We start from the raw sequence: 19,069 nt of genomic DNA on the forward strand, positions 1-19,069 counted from the left end.
TTGCCTCGGGCTAACTGATGTGCTGCTTAATGAATCCTCTCCCTTTTGCTGTTTGCTATTCTTGAATTACTTTGTCAACAACACTGCAGCAGCATTACCACCACCACTAGTACCACCTTGTTCTCTCTCTCTCTCTCTCTCTCTCTCTCTCTCTCTCTCTCTCTCTCTCTCACACACACACACACACACACACACACACACACACACACACACACAGAGGTGCCAGTCCAAAAAGATAGCAGACTGTCGAATTCAGTCAGAATCTGGTACTAAGTCTGATTTAGCAGATATTCTCCCCCATTCCTAGTGGCAAGAGAATAGAATGAAGGGGGGGAGGTATAGGAGAAGATAAATAGGATTTATTGGGCAAAGGGCTGTGGTGCCCAGAATTTGACTCAGAATTTGAATCTAACTTTTTGAACATCTTTTAAATTGAGAACTTGAAAATGAAAATCCCTCTCTAGTGTGAGAAAGTTAGTCCCTTTATCTTTGATTTTCAAACTATGAACAGCTTATTAGAAAACATTAAGACAGGACGAGGATACTTCTAAGAACTATCATTACATTTCTATCTCACCCTTTCTCCCAGAAGGAACCCAGGGTGGCAAACAAGGGAGAAAACATGAAAAACATCTTAAAACAAAACATTTTAAAAACATCTTAAAAATAAAACATCTTAAAAACATCTTTTTTAAAAAAAAAAAAACCTTTGAAAACATCTTAAAAAGCAATTCCAACACAGACACAGAGATAAGGTCTGTACTTAAACGGCTTGTTGAAAAAGAAGGGTCTGCAGTAGGTGCTGAAAAAATAACAGAGATGGCGCCTGTCTAATATTTAAGGGGAGGGAATTCAAAAGGGTAGGTGTCACAACACTAAAGGTCAGCTTCCGATGTTGTGCAGAATGGACCTCCTGATAAGATGGTATCTGCAGGAAGCCCTCACCTGAAGAATGCAGTGATTGACTGGGTATATAAGGGGTAAGACGGTCTTTCAGGAATCCTGGTCCCAAGCTGTATAGGGCTTTGTACACCAAAACCAGAACCTTGAACTTGGCTCAGAAGCTAATGGGCAGCCAGTGCAATTCTTTCAACGGTGGGGTAGCATGTAGGTGATATCCCGCCAAAGTGAGCAGTCTCGCAGCTGCATTTTGCACCAGCTGCAGCTTCTGGATCAACCTCAAAGACAGACCCACATAGAGCACAGTATAGTAATCCAGCCTGGAGGTTACCAGTGCATGGACAACAGTGGTCAGGCTATCCTGGTCCAGAAATGGACACAGCTGCAGGGGCGTCACTAGGGCGGTGCGGCAGGTGCGGGCCGCACCGGGTGACACCACCAGACGGGGGTGACACCCAGAGCCGCTGCCCCCCCAGGCACCGCCTAGGCACCAATGAGAGTCTTCGAGTGGTGCGCCGGCTGCCTTCCTCGGCTGTTAGAAGGTGGAAGTGGTGGCAGACAACGAGGCGGCAGCGTGCTCCTGGGCCTTGTCGTTCAGCCGCGCGCTCCTAGAGGCTGCGCTCGCACGATCGCTCAGAGTCTGAGAGAGAAGATGCTGCGGGCTGCACCGGGTGACACCAACCCTAGTGACGCCACTGCACAGCTGTCTTACCAGCCAAAGCTGGTAATAGACTCTTCTAGCCACTAAGGTCATCTGGGCCTCTAGTGACAAAAGTGGAGCTGGGAGTACCCCAGACTACAAACTTGCTCTTAGAGAAGGGAGTGTGACCTCATCCAATTGATGAATAATCTGGACCTGGGAAACACCTACCCCACAGTGCCTCCTTCTTGCTAGGATTCAGAGTCAGTTTATTGGCCTCAGGTAGGGGATTACTGAGTGCAAAAAATATATTACATAATGTAACCCCTTCATAATCATTAGAATAATAGAATCAGCGTTGGAAGGGGCCTATAAGGCCATCAAGTCCAATCCCCTGCTCAATGCAGGAATCCAAATCAAAGCATTCCCGACAAATGGCTGTCCAGCTGCCTCTTGAATGCCTCCAGTGTCGGACAGCCCACTACCTCTCTAGGTAATTGGTTCCATTGTCGTATGGCTCTAACAGTTAGGAAGTTTTTTCTGATGTCCAGTCGAAATGTGGCTTCCTGCAACTTGAGCCCATTATTCCGTGTCCTGCACTCTGGGACGATCGAGAAGAGATCCCGGCCCTCCTCTATGTGACAGCCTTTCATGTACTTGAAGAGTACTAACATATCTCCCCTCAGTCTTCTCAAGGCTAAACAGGCCCAATTCTTTCAGTCTCTCCTCATGAGGCTTTTTTTCCGGTCCCTTGATCATCCTGCTGCCCTTCTCTGAACCTGTTCCAGTTTGTCTGCATCCTTAAAGTGCAGTGTCCAGAACTGGATGCATTACATCATTTTCAATTCACCAGGTCATATACATAGCTGCTAAACAGAACAGTGCCCTGCAGGAGGTTAGCCCCCTGCTGGATTTTGAAAACTTAATACTTATAATGTGAGTAAAAGTTTAATATCATTATGATTAGTAATTGTGTACTCCCCGTGTGCACCCCCCCTTTTCATGACACACATGAAATTGCCTAAATCAAAAAACCCAGAATAAAACCTCCACAATGCATCCCTATTAAGTTCCGTTTGAAACCTTGTTGCAACTGAGGACTGTAAAATTAAATCAATATGATAAATCAGAACATAAAGTAGCACAAGTACTAGGGACAACAATTTACCAAGTATCTGAGTGGCAAATACTGGATGTGTGTGCTGGGAGAGAAACAGATTTTTTTTAAAAAAAATCAAAGGTAGATGTACACTGGATGGGTCACTTTACATATTATGTCTGGGATTCCATAGGGTTCATCAGGTCATGCAAGGGCTTTCTGCTAGCCCAGTGGGATTTCACTTTTTTCTTTCAACAGCTAATCTCCAGGCTACATTTGTTTTCAAAACTCCTCTCAATTTCATACATGGACATATATGAGGAAGGGTGTTGCTGTTTGAAGAGGGAGTGAGAGAGAAAGACTAAAGCCTTGTGGACTCACAGGTATTTGGATCCTGACCTTCATTTTTATGTCTACATTAAATATGTGTTAAATGCATACCTAAAAATGACAACTCTTACCATTCAGGTACACTCATTGGGGATCCTTATCAAAGTGTAGGCTTGGTGGCGCACCTGGACTTTCTGCTCTGTCGTGTGTAAAAGAGCTCCAAGTATGTGAACTTACCTGGTTTATACCATGAAGGAAAGATAGGAAAGCAAAGGGTACAAACATATAGCTAAAGAAGGCTGTAAGGGACTCAGTACTGGGAAGCATCATTGTTGAAGCAACTGGGTCAAAGTGAATGTCTAACTACCAGTAAAATAAAAGTGTATGGGAGACAGTAGAGAAGAATGCTGAAGTCCAAGTACACAATAAAATAATGTGCTGAATAAAAGATGAGTGGGAGGACTAGGCACCAAAAAACCAGCAGCTGTGGAAGAGATTTGAAGGGGCAATAAACTGGGTACTTCAAAGCTTCAGTAGATAGAAGAAAGCACTGAGAAGAAACAGAAAGGGGTGGCTTTTAAAGTTCTGAATATGCAAATGCCAAAAATAAGGAAGACATGTTAGACTGGAGAAAATTTTCTTCCTTTTTCAGTGGTTACTTGTTGGTAATTTGAAGCTCAATGTCACATTGCCTTGAAACTCCTGAACAGATGGTTTACATGCAGGACAGTTTTAAGGGGCAATAGTAGTAGCTTTTTGTAGCTGCTGCTGTTGTTTTTACATTGCTAGTTTTGTAAAGGCTGTCATTTGCTCAGTGATATGAGTAGTTCTGTCTCACAGTTCTTTCTTACTTCCCATTTTAGGAATTTTCCCCTCCCTCCAATTCATTCTAATGTGATGAGTGGTGTTTCCCCCTTTAATTTCATAAACTTGACAGCTTGTACTTTACTTTCCAAAGTGAACATGCACCTTGGCTTTCAGAAACTCTTAGTGTTGAATATGATGTTCACTGTATCCTCTCTTGTCTTCTCCAGCAGCAAAAACTCTTTAAAGAGTTCCACTGAGTTAGTGAGGTGTGATGACCTTCCCTTCCTGGAACCTTGTTGGCTATTTTCCTTCAACCTCTGCTTTTCCAAATGTTTTCCCATATGAGTCTGAAAATAATTTCAAAGGGCTTCACTCAACACTCGTGTGAAGCAGATCAAAATGGAGTTTCCTAGGATATCTCTATATACTCTTTAACATAATGACAGTATGTATTAGCCATCACATTTCTTTAGAGATTTCCCCTAAACTCAATGCATTTGTGAATGTTTCTGCTTCTATCTGCATAGCCTACTCTAGGCACTGTCTTGCTTGTGCTATAGGGGGACAGAATGAAAGGAGAGGATTCCATATACAAATTGACAGAACAGCAGTGTTTTCTTTAGGGTGCTTTCACACCGCACTTTATTCCGTTATTCTGACGATTTATTTCCAGTTAATTTGCGCATTAAATTTGAGCTTTCACATGACATAACGGGTAGCTCCGGAATTCTGGTGGAATGTAGTGGAAGTTTCGCGCTAATTTCCGCAATAAATGATACCAGAAAAATTCCGATAGCAGGCTGGGAACCCGGAAGATTGCGGGAGTTTTGCGCTAGCTGCCGCTGCTCACGTGACAGCCATCCCAGCATGCAGTGCATTGCCGCCCTTACCAACAGCTGTCCCAACATGCAGCCTTCACGCACTGCTGCCACCGCCACGCCTCCCAGCCGATCCCAGCTGTTCCTGAGAGCAGCCTGTGCTGCTCGTGCTCAACCAGAGCCTCTGCTGCTGCGCTACCGTGCCTCTCAGCTGATCACGATTGCGATCGCGCCTCTTTCAAGCCCCCCTCATGCAGAAGGAACAAGCAGAGCTTTTGAATAGAAAAGGAGGGAAAAGAAGCAGTCTTCTAACGGCTGCGGTAGGTGAGAGTGCTGTGTGAAAGACCATTGGGCGAAATGCCGCTAAATTGGTTCTGCAGTGTGAAAGGGATTTTTGAAATCCAGAATGAAGCGCTAGATTTTTAATCTGTTAAACTAGCGCTATTAGCCCCATGTGTGAAAGCACTGCAGAGCTTGGAAAAGTTACTTTTTTGAACTACAACTCCCATCAGCCCAATCCAGTGGCCATGCTATCTGGGGCTGATGGGAGTTGTAGTTCAAAAAAGTAACTTTTCCAAGCTCTGGAAGCAGCCCCTGTGCTGCTGCTGCTTGTGCTCAACCAGAGCCTCTGCTGCTGCGCTGCCGCACCTCTCAGCTGATCGCGATCACGATCGCACCTCTTTCAACCCCCCCCACGTACTGAAAGAACAGGCCTCAAACCAAAGGTAGATGAAGACCTGCTCATCCGGTGTTGCGTGAGGCCGAATGAAGGGAGGGGGGGGAACTCTGATCTGTGTGTGAAAGACTGTTGCACAAAATGCCGGTATAACAGGTACTGCAGTATGAAAGGGATTTTTGAAATCTGGAACAAAGCGCTAACTTTTTAATCCGTTAAACTAGCACTATTAGCTCCATGTGTGAAAGCAGCCTTAATCTGGTGTTTGAACTTCCAGATCTTAATGTAAGAGGCTGAAAGATCACATTTTATATTACATTTTATATTACTAACCGTTCCTACTTCATAATCTGGCTTTTCTCAAAAATGGAGGGTAAAGATTACAGTTGATGCTCATTTACTTCTTTTAAATTGAACTAGAATATCCTTTCTTTCCTGATTCATGAACATCCTGACATACACTTACTTAATTCTTATTCTTGCCCTAAATTTTGCCCAGGAGAACAGTTGGAAGGGAACTATGTATTTCAATCTTAGAAGGTAAGCAGGTTTGATGCTTCCCAGAACCTGGATGGGAGACTGTGGGAAGCCCATTAAGCTTTTTTGAACCGCTTTGTCCATCATTTCTTGGACAAGGGAAAAGATGACTACAGAGGAAAATAGTAAGGGTATATAAAACAGGGAAATATATGGAGAGTGTGTGTAAACAGAAATAACTTTCTTTTTCTCATAAAACATCCGGTGTAATTGATTGGCAAGAGATTCAGCTGAAACAAATGGATTTTTTTTCCAAAATAAAAAAATACATAATTCATTTAAGGAATTCTTTGCACTGGGTGTGGTGACAGGCATTTACTCATAAAGCTATAAAAGATTAGACCAGCTTTCTCTAACTTGGTGCCTTCCAGATGTTTTGGGCTACAAATCCCATCAGCCCCAGCTAGCACAGCCAAGACAAATGAATTAGACTAAAGAATTCAGGATACTATTGGATTAGACTATTGGATGGCTGGTGCCCTTTGTGACTGGTAGAGCAGAAGGCAGGGAGTCCAAACAGTAGGTAGAGTCAGAGCCAATGATAGGCAGAGCCAACTAATTATAGTTTTGTCCCTATCCTCCTCCCTGCTGAGCTCTACATGAAAACAGTTGAAACTAAGAATAAGGAAGTTGACAGGTAGGCACTGCCATCCCCTGGACTGGTGGGAAGTAAGAAGGTGGGTGGACTGAGAACAGATGGAAGTTGGTGAGGTAGTGCTCCATTCACCCTGATGGATCAGCCTCCACTGGGATTAAACAAATGAATGGAGGGTACTCAATAGATGGCTGTTAGCCATGATTGCTAAAATGGAACCTTCGTGTTAAAGGCAGTATGCCTCTGATTACCCGATGCTTGGGCCTTGCTAGACAAATCCTAGAAGCACTACATAAACAAGCAAAGCCTGTCTGAGGAGAGGCAAATATGGGGCAGCAAAAATGAGTGTGTGCCTCATAGGCAATTATGCCTGTCTTGTAACACCGTCACCTCTCTCCAAAAAGTATAGTCTCTCTCCTGTAGTTGTCCAAACTTCAGTCTTCATGCATATTCCACCTGGCAAACTATATCATTTTCAGATCAGAGTCTCTAATTAGTAGCAGAGGATTTTAAAACACACACCCCACAATAATCTTTTAAGGACCAAAGGCTGTAATTGTGCCATGGGAACAGTGAAGGATCAGCCTACAGAACGTTTGAAAATTCTTGTCTTTGGGATTTCCATGGTGATACAATCTAATACATTTTGGAGAAAGGAAGACTGTTTTGCTGAGATATCCACTTTATCTCTTGATTTTATAATATTCATGAATCTTAACCAGTTTCTCAAACAACCCTGAAAACTGAGGACTGTTCATACTTGGCTTCCTTTCATGAGAGAACTAAGGTTGCACTCAGCAAATGGCTTCTGCTGTTCTTGAACTAAAACAGGCTTGCAACCCAGTTCGAAAAACACGTTCCACATACTTTTTCAAACAAAAGTGTACATCTACACTGCAAATTTATATTGCTTTTAAAAACCAGTTTAGCTGTCATAGACTCCCCCAAAGAACAATAGCCTGGTTACTAGTTAGATGCCCAGTGCTTCCCTCACAATCCCTAGGAATGACTGTAAAACCTATGTAATCTATAGTGTACATATTTATGTATATTATGTACTTTTATTTTGTTATGTATAATGAAATAAATGAGTAGGGTTGATATTCTGGAAGTGTCTCTTTTTGTTTATTTATATGTCAGATACACATTTATCAGAAAGCTGATGAATACACCAGTTTCTCCAGTGTGCATCCCAAAAGCAAGAAGTTGCAACACTATCCATGTGTTACGTGGTCCATGTTTTTCCTGACTTGAAGGTTAATCCATATGGAGGGAAGCCCACTTTTGTCTTTCTGTGCAAGTAAATAAATATCTACAAGCTGGAATAATAATAAACGAGATGTTTTCCAGACTCAGAGGCAAATATTCAAATACAAATCCCATTGACTTCAATCGGATGAAGAAGGCTTACATTCAAATTAGCAGGTTTAAATGGTTTGGAGATTACCCTGTCTGTGCATCTAGCCCACCGCTGAAGTCATTGTTTCTGTGTTTTTTTTTCAGGATCCTCTGAATACCAGGTACCAGGGGACATAGAAATTGGGTAGGCTGTTGTACCTTCACGGCCTGCTTGTGGACTTCTTGGGGACATCTAGCCAGTAGCCACTATTGGAAAGAGAATTCTAGAGGAGATGGACCCTTGTGTGATTCAGCAAGGATCTTCTTGCATTCTTAAGTTGTTAACATGTGGTCTAAAATTTTTAATAATCAAAGGATAATGCCTATTAATGATATTTTGTCCACCCAGAATCTGCTGCTTATCACCCAAGGTAAAACCTTGATTCAGCTCTAAATCCGATCTGGCATTTGAGATTTTCACGTTGATTGTAGTCTCTGACACCTTCTTTCTACCAATATTCAAATTCAGTCCTATTCTGAAATCAATCCTAACTGCAGTTTTGTTTTTATGACTTCATTTCATCTACACTGGATTAGTGTGATTTTGTCCCAACAGGACTACTGGAATCTTCCATTACAGAGTTTCCAATTAGTGTAGAAAAAAGCTGCCAGACTTTGCGTCTTCACTCTATCCCATGTGATAAAATAGGGAGACTGAAAGAGAGCAAAGCAGTATATTTAACTGCAACAGACTAATCTGTCAGCACAATCTCATTTTAGTATTATGATTTTGAGTCATTAATTGCAGGCTAAAGCAGAGTTACTCGTGCTCCTTGTTGTTTTATCAGGCTTCTACTACCACGCTCTTCTTTTCCAGTATCTTACAGATTGCCACATAGTGATTCACATTTTTGAAGTCTAGTGATTATATCTGTCATTCAGCTGCTTAAAGGAATATGGTCTCTCATATTCCCTGCCTGGTTGATCTCAGATTGTCATTATAGATATAGAGAAAGTGCTGTGAGGAAGTAAGTGTTGGGATAAGCAAGCTTGCGTGCTTTTAACAGGGAGATGTCCCTTCTAGCCAGAATTTGGGAACACCTGTATGCTTGTTTACTGTGATGTAACTTCCTATTGATAGATGTTATTTTCCCTTTTTATCATCCTCTTCTTTGTTAAGAGATGTTGTTCTCTTATTAGCATAATTCTCCATTAAGCCACAGGAGAGAGAAGCTTCCACAGGTTCTCTCCCAGACGATCCCAATCATGGACTAAATCTACTACCTACTTCTATCTTTTCTCTCCAAGCTAGAGCCTATCGTTCCTGAACATATGAAAGGTTGTGAGTAAACATTCTTAATACTTTTTACCAAAGAAGACCATCTCTGTTGTTTTTATTCAGCTAGTCTGTATGAGGGGAAGGAGGGCTGGTTAATTCTCATTCCCCTTTGCAAAATATATATTCTGCTAAGAAATAGAACTACTAAGCTGTTTCTATTTCATTTTAAACCAAACAGGTTATGGGCCCAGATAAGCAGAGAATTAAATCAGATTTTTCAGGATTTTATTTTATTTTTTAAGCGTGTTTGCTCCCCCCAATATCAGACACTAGCTTAAATAAACTTTTTGCTGCTGTTTTTCTGAGTTGTTTTTGCAACCAAGCTCTTCTCAGACCAGCGATAAAGAATGTATTTGCAAGACAATAGAGTTTTTACCAGAAAAATGCAAAAGCTAAGTGGTCTTAATTTTCAGCAACGGAAAGTTAGAATAAAAATTGCACAAGAAGCAAATGAAGGTTATTCCTGTATTGAAAACCCAAAGCCAGAGGGAAATGGCCAAGGGATAAGAGATTGGGAAAAGAAAAATGCCATTGTAAAAGCTATTATTTTTGATTCCCTGGGAGATGAGCAGCTGATTCAACTAAGGGAATGTAGTACAGCTAAAGAAATGCTGGATGGCTTTCAAGCCTCATTTGGTTTTACAAGTTTCAAATCTCAAACAGTATGGATCAGAGAAATGGTGAAACTGAGAATGGAATGAAAGAAAGATTGTGAAAAGCATGTAACTTCTTTGGTTACCATACTTGACAAATTGATGTTAACTGGACATGAATTTAATGACCAACAGAAGTTGGGTTTCCTTATGGGCACATTGGGGCAGAAATTTGAACCATTTGTTTCTCTTTTAACATGAAATTAACTTTGAACAGGCAATTGCTAGAAAGGAATGTATTGAGTAGAAATGCCCTTCTAAGTCACCCACAGCAAGTGGCTCAAATTACCTGGCCAGTGGCAAGGATAGGGTGAAAGCCCTGCCCAAGAGCCAATCACAATGCTGTTTTACCTGTGGTGGGAGAGGCCACCATGCTAAGCAATGCCCCACACCCAAGAGCTCCTCAACCAATGGTAGTTCTCCAAGTTTCAAACAGAGAGAACAAAGACAGCATGTTTTACCTGATCATTTATTTATTTTATTTTATTTATTTATTAAATTTTTACCCTGCCTTATGGCCCAAAGGCCCTCAAGGCGGCTTACAAAAAAAACACGAACATAATACATCGATAAAACATAATGCATCAATAAAATAATACAGTTCTCAAAATTAAATAACAATTCTCAAAATTAGATAACAAATAACATTTGCAGTAACTAACTATAAGGTGATTCCAGCATCATAACGTAACAAAAGACCTCAGAAAGCAGGACCCAAAGGGAGCAATTTCCTTTTAATACATAAAGGTCTGATGGCAAATAACTATAAGCCAAAATCAAGCAACTGAATAATTGACAGTGGCTGCACAAACCATAGTACTTTTACTGATGCTTTCCTTGATGACATAGACAGAAATACTCAAGGAGAAATCAAAACTACAAATGGCCAACACATGGAAATTCATGGAGCTGGTACTGTTGTTCTAGAATGCAAATTACCTGATAAAACTATAGAAAACATAGCAGACAATGTTTTGTTTGTTCCTGAATTAAGTTGCAGTATGCTGAGTATATTTGCTTTACGCAAAAAAGGATTTGCAATACATTTCCAGAATGGAAAGTGTACAGTAACCAAAAATAATGTTTTGTTTGCACACACTTTTGAAAATAATGGTGTTTATGAACTTAGTACTTCAGCTGAACAAGCAAATGCAACCATTGTATTTAAGGATGAGACCAGCTTAGTTTTGTGGCAACGACATCATTTCCACCAAGGTGCTGGATCTTATACACAGTGACCTCTGTGGACCATTTAACATACCCTCACTTGGGAAGAACAGATATGTTATAATTTTTGTGGATGATTTTTCAAGATATTGTGTCACCTTCCTACTAAAGGAGAAGAGTGAAAGGCATGAGATGCTGAAGAAATACGTTTTGATGGTCAGTTTGAGAGAAAAGGCTATACAAACAGACAATGGTAGTGAGTTTATCTCACACCATACACAAAGCTTCCTCGATTATCAAGGCATTTTGCACAGGAGAACTGTCAGCCATACTCCTGAGCAGAATAGAATTTCTGAAAGGAAACTCAGATCTCTTCTGGAAATGACTAAATGTTTGTTGGCTGATGCTGATTTACCCAGCAGACTCTGGGGTGATGCGATTGTCACTGTGATGTAACTCCAGAACAAATTGCCAACCAAGGGCACCACGCATACACCATTACAGTTATGGCATGGTAGAATTCAAAACCTGGGACATATTTGAGTTTTTGGGAGTATCACTTTTGTTTACCTAGCAAAACAAAAGAGGCAGAAACTAGATGCCAGGACAGAACAGACTGTGTTGTTTGGCGATGCTCCTCACAGCAAAGGCTACAGAGTCATGAAAACTGGCAAAGTCAGCATAAGACACATTGTCTACTTTGATGAGCAATGCAGAGCTGACAAAAGAGGGACTGTGCTAGATTTCTCAGAAGAGCAAGGATACCATGTCCAGTCTCTCATAGATATGCCAGTGACCACATATGGGACACCAGTAACACTACAGACATTTGCACAACCTGACCCAAGCCTTGAGCAGAAGGAAGAGGCAGAGACTGCAGAAAATGAGTCAGAGGCTGAAAGTGGTACAGACGCAGATGACGATGTTGAGATGACTGGGCTGGAAGATACTGCAGAACCATACCAGATGCCAGAACAGGCTGCCAGGTGCTCATCGCGAACCAACAAAGGTGTACCATCTCTACGCCTGTCCTATCTCGCAAAGGTGGCACTACCCAGTGAACCGTCAACTTGGGAGGAGATTAAGCAGCTGCCAGCAGCTGAGGCCACTCAGTGGAGAAAAGCTGCTCAGGAGACAGATGCCCTGCACATGAATAAGATGTGGACCCGGACAGAGCTTCCACCAGGCAAGAAAGCCATAGGATGCAGATGGGTGTTCAAGGTGAAGCAAGATGCAAGAGGAGAAATTGAATGCTACAAAGCAAGACTACAGTACGGCCCCACTTTTCGTCACCCCACTTTTTGGTGTTCTGCTAATATGAGGCGATCAGCTGTAGTGCAGGGAGCTCCAGCTGACAGCAATCAGCTGTAGCGCGAGCTCCCCGCGCTACAGCTGATCACATGCTACAGCTGATGAGTGGCGGGTGGAGCTTCCCGTGCTACAGCTGATTGCTGTCAGCTGGAGCATGGCGTCTGGAGCTCCCCATGCTACAGCTGATTGCTGTCAGCTGGAGCTCAGCGGCTGGAATACAGTACGGCCCCACTTTTTGGCAGTTTTTGCTTCTCGGCAGGGGCCTGGAACGTAACCTGCCATATGAGTTGAGCCTTACTGTAGATGCTAAAGGTTTCCTTTACCCGACAGGAGCTGAGAAAGGTCCGGTTCGGAATAAACCTCCCCCCTGGGATAAAAACCAAAGAAATGATGAAATTTTAAAAGGGGTAGGCCTAGAAGTAGGCATTGTGAGAGCAGGGGCACAGGATATAAATTCAGAAGAGCAAAATTACCACAGGCCTAACCACAAGTGCCAAAGACACTTGAAGAGAGACACTGCTTACAAGTGCCTGTACGCTAATGCTAGGAGCCTCCGAACCAAGATGGGAGAACTGGAGTGCTTGGTCTTAGAGAAGAGCATTGATATAGTGAGCATAACCGAGACCTGGTGGAATGGAGAAAACCAGTGGGATACGGTTATCCCTGGATATAAACTATATCGGAAGGACAGGGAAGGATGTATTGGTGGCGGAGTCACTCTATACGTGAAAGAAGGCATTGAATCCAGCAAGCTCGAAACCCCAAAAGAGGCAGACTCCTCCACAGAATCGTTGTGGGTGGTGATACCGTGCCCCAGGAGGGACTTAATACTGGGAACGATCTATCGTCCCCCTGATCAAAATGCTCAGGGAGACCTTGAGATGAGATATGAAATTGAGGAAGCATCCAAACTAGGAAATGTGGTAGTAATGGGTGACTTCAACTACCCGGACATAGACTGGCTGCATATGTGTTCCAGTCATGACAAAGAAGCAAAGTTTCTAGATATTCTAAATGACTATTCCCTAGATCAGTTGGTCATGGAACCGACCAGAGGGACGGCAACCCTGGACTTAATCCTCAGTGGGGACCGGGACCTGGTGCGAGATGTAAGTGTTGTTGAACCTATTGGGAGCAGTGACCACAGTGCTATTAAATTAAACATACATGTAACTGGCCAATTGCCAAGAAAATCCAACACGGTCACATTTGACTTCAAAAGAGGAAACTTCACAAAAATGAGGGGATTGGTAAAAAGAAAGCTGAAAAACAAAGTCCAGAGGGTCACATCACTCAAAAATGCTTGGAAGTTGTTTAAAAACACTATATTAGAAGCTCAACTGGAGTGCATACCGCAGATCAGAAAAGGTACCGCCAGGGCCAAGAAGATGCCAGCATGGTTAACAAGCAAAGTCAAGGAAGCTCTTAGAGGCAAAAAGTCTTCCTTCAGAAAATGGAAGTCTTGTCCGAATGAAGAAAATAAAAAAGAACACAAACTCTGGCAAAAGAAATGCAAGAAGACAATAAGGGATGCTAAAAAAGAATTTGAGGAGCACATTGCTAAGAACATAAAAACCAAAAACAAAAAATTCTATAAATACATTCAAAGCAGGAGACCATCTAGGGAGACAATTGGACCCTTGGATGATAAGGGAGTCAAAGGTGTACTAAAGAACGATAAGGAGATTGCAGAGAAGCTAAATGAATTCTTTGCATCTGTCTTCACAGTGGAAGATATAGGGCAGATCCCTGAACCTGAACTAACATTTGCAGGAAGGGATTCTGAGGAACTAAGACAAATAGTGGTAACGAGAGAGGAAGTTCTAAGCTTAATGGACAATATAAAAACTGACAAATCACCGGGCCCGGATGGCATCCACCCGAGAGTTCTCAAAGAACTCAAAGGTGAAATTGCTGATCTGCTAACTAAAATATGTAACTTGTCCCTCGGGTCCTCCTCCGTGCCTGAGGACTGGAAAGTGGCAAATGTAACGCCAATCTTCAAAAAGGGATCCAGAGGGGATCCCGGAAATTACAGGCCAGTTAGCTTAACTTCTGTCCCTGGAAAACTGGTATAAAGTATTATTAAAGCTAGATTAACCAAGCACATAGAAGAACAAGCCTTGCTGAAGCAGAGCCAGCATGGCTTCTGCAAGGGAAAGTCCTGTCTCAGTAACCTATTAGAATTCTTTGAGAGTGTCAACAAGCATATAGATAGAGGTGATCCAGTGGACATAGTGTACTTAGACTTTCAAAAAGCGTTTGACAAGGTACCTCACCAAAGGCTTCTGAGGAAGCTTAGCAGTCATGGAATAAGAGGAGAGGTCCTCTTGTGGATAAGGAATTGGTTAAGAAGCAGAAAGCAGAGAGTAGGAATAAACGGACAGTTCTCCCAATGGAGGGCTGTAGAAAGTGGAGTCCCTCAAGGATCGGTATTGGGACCTGTACTTTTCAACTTGTTCATTAATGACCTAGAATTAGGAGTGAGCAGTGAAGTGGCCAAGTTTGCTGACGACACTAAATTGTTCAGGGTTGTTAAAACAAAAAGGGATTGCGAAGAGCTCCAAAAAGACCTCTCCAAACTGAGTGAATGGGCGGAAAAATGGCAAATGCAATTCAATATAAACAAGTGTAAAATTATGCATATTGGAGCAAAAAATCTTAATTTCACATATACGCTCATGGGGTCTGAACTGGCGGTGACCGACCAGAAGAGAGACCTCGGGGTTGTAGTGGACAGCACGATGAAAATGTCGACCCAGTGTGCGGCAGCTGTGAAAAAGGCAAATTCCATGCTAGCGATAATTAGGAAAGGTATTGAAAATAAAACAGCCGATACCATAATGCTGTTGTATAAATCTATGGTGCGGCCGCATTTGGAATACTGTGTACAGTTCTGGTCGCCTCATCTCAAAAAGGATATTCTAGAGTTGGAAAAGGTTCAGAAGAGGGCAACCAGAATGATCAAGGGGATGGAGCAACTCCCTTACGAGGAAAGGTTGCAGCATTTGGGGCTTTTTAGTTTAGAGAAAAGGCGGGTCAGAGGAGACATGATAGAAGTGTATAAAATTATGCATGGCATTGAGAAAGTGGATAGAGAAAAGTTCTTCTCCCTCTCTCATAATACTAGAACTCGTGGACATTCAAAGAAGCTGAATGTTGGAAGATTCAGGACAGACAAAAGGAAGTACTTCTTTACTCAGCGTATAGTTAAACTATGGAATTTGCTCCCACAAGATGCAGTAATGGCCACCAGCTTGGATGGCTTGAAAAGAAGATTAGACAAATTCATGGAGGACAGGGCTATCAATGGCTACTAGCCGTGATGGCTGTGCTCTGCCACCCTAGTCAGAGGCAGCATGCTTCTGAAAACCAGTTGCCAGAAGCCTCAGGAGGGGAGAGTGTTCTTGCACTCGGGTCCTGCTTGCGGGCTTCCCCCAGGCACCTGGTTGGCCACTGTGAGAACAGGATGCTGGACTAGATGGGCCACTGGCCTGATCCAGCAGGCTCTTCTTATGTTCTTATGTTCCTGCAGAAATACGGAGAAGATTATGGTGCAATGTTTGATCCTGTTGTTAAACATAGCACCATAAGAATGCTACTAAATGTGGCAGCCTCCAAACAGACGTACGTCAGACACCTCGATGTGAACACTGCTTTTCTGCATAGGGAAATAACAGAGGAGTTATATATGCAGCAACCCCAAGGCTTCATGGACCAGAAGCAAGCCCATCTTGTTTGTAAACTTAAAAAGGTCTTGTGTGGATCGAAACAAGCTGCAAGGGCCTGGAATGAGAAACTGGATAAAATGCTCAAGGAGCAAGGCTTCAAGCAAGGTGAGGTAGACCAATGCCTGTACACCAGAAGCAAAGATGGAAATTTGACTTTTTTCCTGACTTATGTTGATGATCTGATTCTAGCAATTCAGTGAGACCAGGACTACACAGAAATTGTACATCATTTAAACAAAGTTGTTGAAGTCAAATAATTGAGCACTGCAACATACTACCTAGGCATCAAAACTGAAAGGGTAGGAGATGGCTCCTATCTCCTCAACCAAAGGCAAAAGATTGTTGAATTTTTAGAGACTCTAGGACTCAATGATGCCTACCCTGTAGCAACACCCATGGTGACAGACTTTCTTAAAGACAATGATTTGGGTGAACCTTTACCAAATAACAACCAGTACAGAACAGCAATAGGGAAACTTCTGTACTTAGCAACCAACACCAGACCCGACACAGCAAGTGTCATAGGGATTTTAAGTAGGAAAACTGGCACACCCACACAAAAAGACTGGATTGCTGTCAAAAGAATGGCTAGGTGCTTGAAAGGGACAATGAACTTTAAGCTGAGATTGCCAGCTAAAAGCGATCCAAAACTTGTATGTTACACTGATGCAGACTCGGCTGGACACAGTTCAGACTCCAAATCCACTAGTGGTTTCTTGTTTACATAAGGAGATGGACCTATCTCCCGGGCCAGTCACAAGCAAGATATTTTCTTCCACAGAATCTGAATACATAGCTGCCAAGGAACCATGCAAAGAAGTCATTTGGCTTAACCGATTGCTAAAAGACTTTGGAATAAGAGCACAAAGGCCAATTCAGATGATGGAAGACAACCAGAGTTGTACTAGACTTTCTCAGACTGAGAGAATTACACCATGCACTAAGTACATACAAATTAAATACCACATAGTGCGTGAGCTGACAGAAAAAGGATAATTGAGATGGACTACTGTCCAAGTACAGAAATGCCAGCAGACATTTTGACAAAACCATTGCCAAGAGGCCGCTTCCACAACCGAGTCAAGATGGGGCTCTGGGGTTCTTACATGCCATCTTGAGGAAGACTGTTGGAATAAGCAAGCTTGCATGCTTTTAATAGGGAGATGTCCCTTCTAGCCAGAATTTGGGAACACCTCTGTGCTTGTTTACTATGATGTAACTTTCTATTGATAGGTGCTATTTTCCCTTTTTATCATCCTCTTCTTTGTTAAGAGATGTTGTTCTCTTATTAGCATAATTCTCCATTAAGCCACAGGAGAGAGAAGCTTCCACAGGTTCTCTCCCAGACGATCCCAATCATGGACTAAATCTACTACCTACTTCTATCTTTTCTCTCCAAGCTAGAGCCTATCGTTCCTGAACATATGAAAGGTTGTGAGTAAACATTCTTAATACTTATTACCAAAGAAGACCATCTCTGTTGTTTTTATTCAGCTAGTCTGCATCAGGGGAAGGAGGGCTGGTTAATTCTCATTCCCCTTTGCAAAATATATATTCTGCTAAGAAATAGAACTACTAAGCTGTTTCTCTTGCATTTTAAACCAAACATAACCAGAAGAGGGAGAATCCGGAAGAAAGGTTTAAGAGCAAGAGAGGGAAGAAATTGCTTGGGCTTTGATATATGCATATCGTCCAATAAGGATCCACATTCTAGGACAGAGGTTGTCAACCATTATGGGCTCATGGGTATATTTGCTAATCAGAGAAACTCATGCGAACCACACACACACTGCAGCCAAACACACCACAACCTATTTTATTGGCTTCAAATCAAGTGTAAGTTCAATGGAGGGAGGGACACATGATCCTGCAGACACCACGCTGGCAACCCCTGTTGTAGGGCAGACAGAGCTTGGAAAAGTTACTTTTTTGAACTACAACTCCCATCAGCCCAATCCAGTGGCCATGCTGGCAGGAGCTGATGGGAGTTGTAGTTCAAAAAAGTAACTTTTCCAAGCTCTGACTGGGGACAATGGAAATGTACTATTTTAATTTGTTTGTGTATAGGTTTGGTTTACTGTCACAAGTGACCAGGAAGTGGTTTACAGGTATGAATCAAAACAATAAGAACACAAATAATAAAATACAACTGAAAGATCAACAGTAAAACTGTTATACAGCACAAGGGAGATGAAGGCTGAGGAAAATAACTTGGGAAAATGTCTTTCCTCTCCAGTAAAATTCCGTCAGCGTCATGGCCATCCATGGTGGGGAACCTCAGGCCCAGGGGTCTAATGTGGCCCTATAGGCTTCTCTAGCCCGTCCTTGGGACTCTCCTAGGTCACCCCAGAGCTTGGAAAAGTTACTTTTTTGAACTACAACTCCCATCAGCCCCAGCCAGCATGGCGCTGGCTGGGGCTGATGGGAGTTGTAGTTCAAAAAAGTAACTTTTCCAAGCTCTGCCCCCACCCCCACTCCATCTGCAGCAGCCTGACTCTACATTCTCATGTGCTTTGCCTGGCTGGAATATGTCTTCGAATTGTGATATTGCAAGGATAGAGATGGAGAATGTGGGGGAGGCAGCAGGACCTGCACTTTAGAATTCCCTGCCTATTGACATCAGGCAGGAACCTTTGATGTATTCTTTTCAGTGCCTGCTTAAAACATTTTTGTTTAGGCAAGCTTTTCCAGACACACAGATGTTGATGGGTTTTAATCTCTTTTTTAGCTTATGGCTAATTTTAATTGTCTTTAAATGTTTTAATTATTTTTTTTAACTTTTTTTACTGATATTTTTAATATTTCTTATAAACCACTTAGAGGTTCTGTTACAATCAAGCAGTATATAAATTTTGTTAAATAAATATAAATTCACTAATAGGCAAAAACCCTTGCGGTTTAAGAACGTACCTATAGCCCACAGATATTTCTATCAAACTTTAAAAAGCAGGGAAATTGGGCAGCTATAGTGAATGCACCAGGGGAGCAAGAGACCTGACCTCCTCTCTGAGATATTGTACTGCCCTACAATTTTGTCAAAATGCAAACACAATTTGGGTTGGTCTTTCACAGCCCAATCCACTTGCTGTGTAGCTTGCAGGAATTTGGTAACGTGCCTCTGAGCATAC

At 42.3% G+C, this 19,069-nt stretch overlaps 1 pseudogene; it reads left to right on the plus strand.

Annotated features, from left to right (window-relative positions):
- Positions 1-11,685: 11,685 nt before the first annotated feature.
- The window catches only part of LOC133365499 (coiled-coil domain-containing protein 85B-like), a 45,746-nt pseudogene continuing 38,362 nt past the window's right edge, over positions 11,686-19,069 (plus strand).

This window comes from Rhineura floridana, chromosome 10, assembly GCF_030035675.1.
Source record: "Rhineura floridana isolate rRhiFlo1 chromosome 10, rRhiFlo1.hap2, whole genome shotgun sequence".
Taxonomy (NCBI): domain Eukaryota; kingdom Metazoa; phylum Chordata; class Lepidosauria; order Squamata; family Rhineuridae; genus Rhineura; species Rhineura floridana.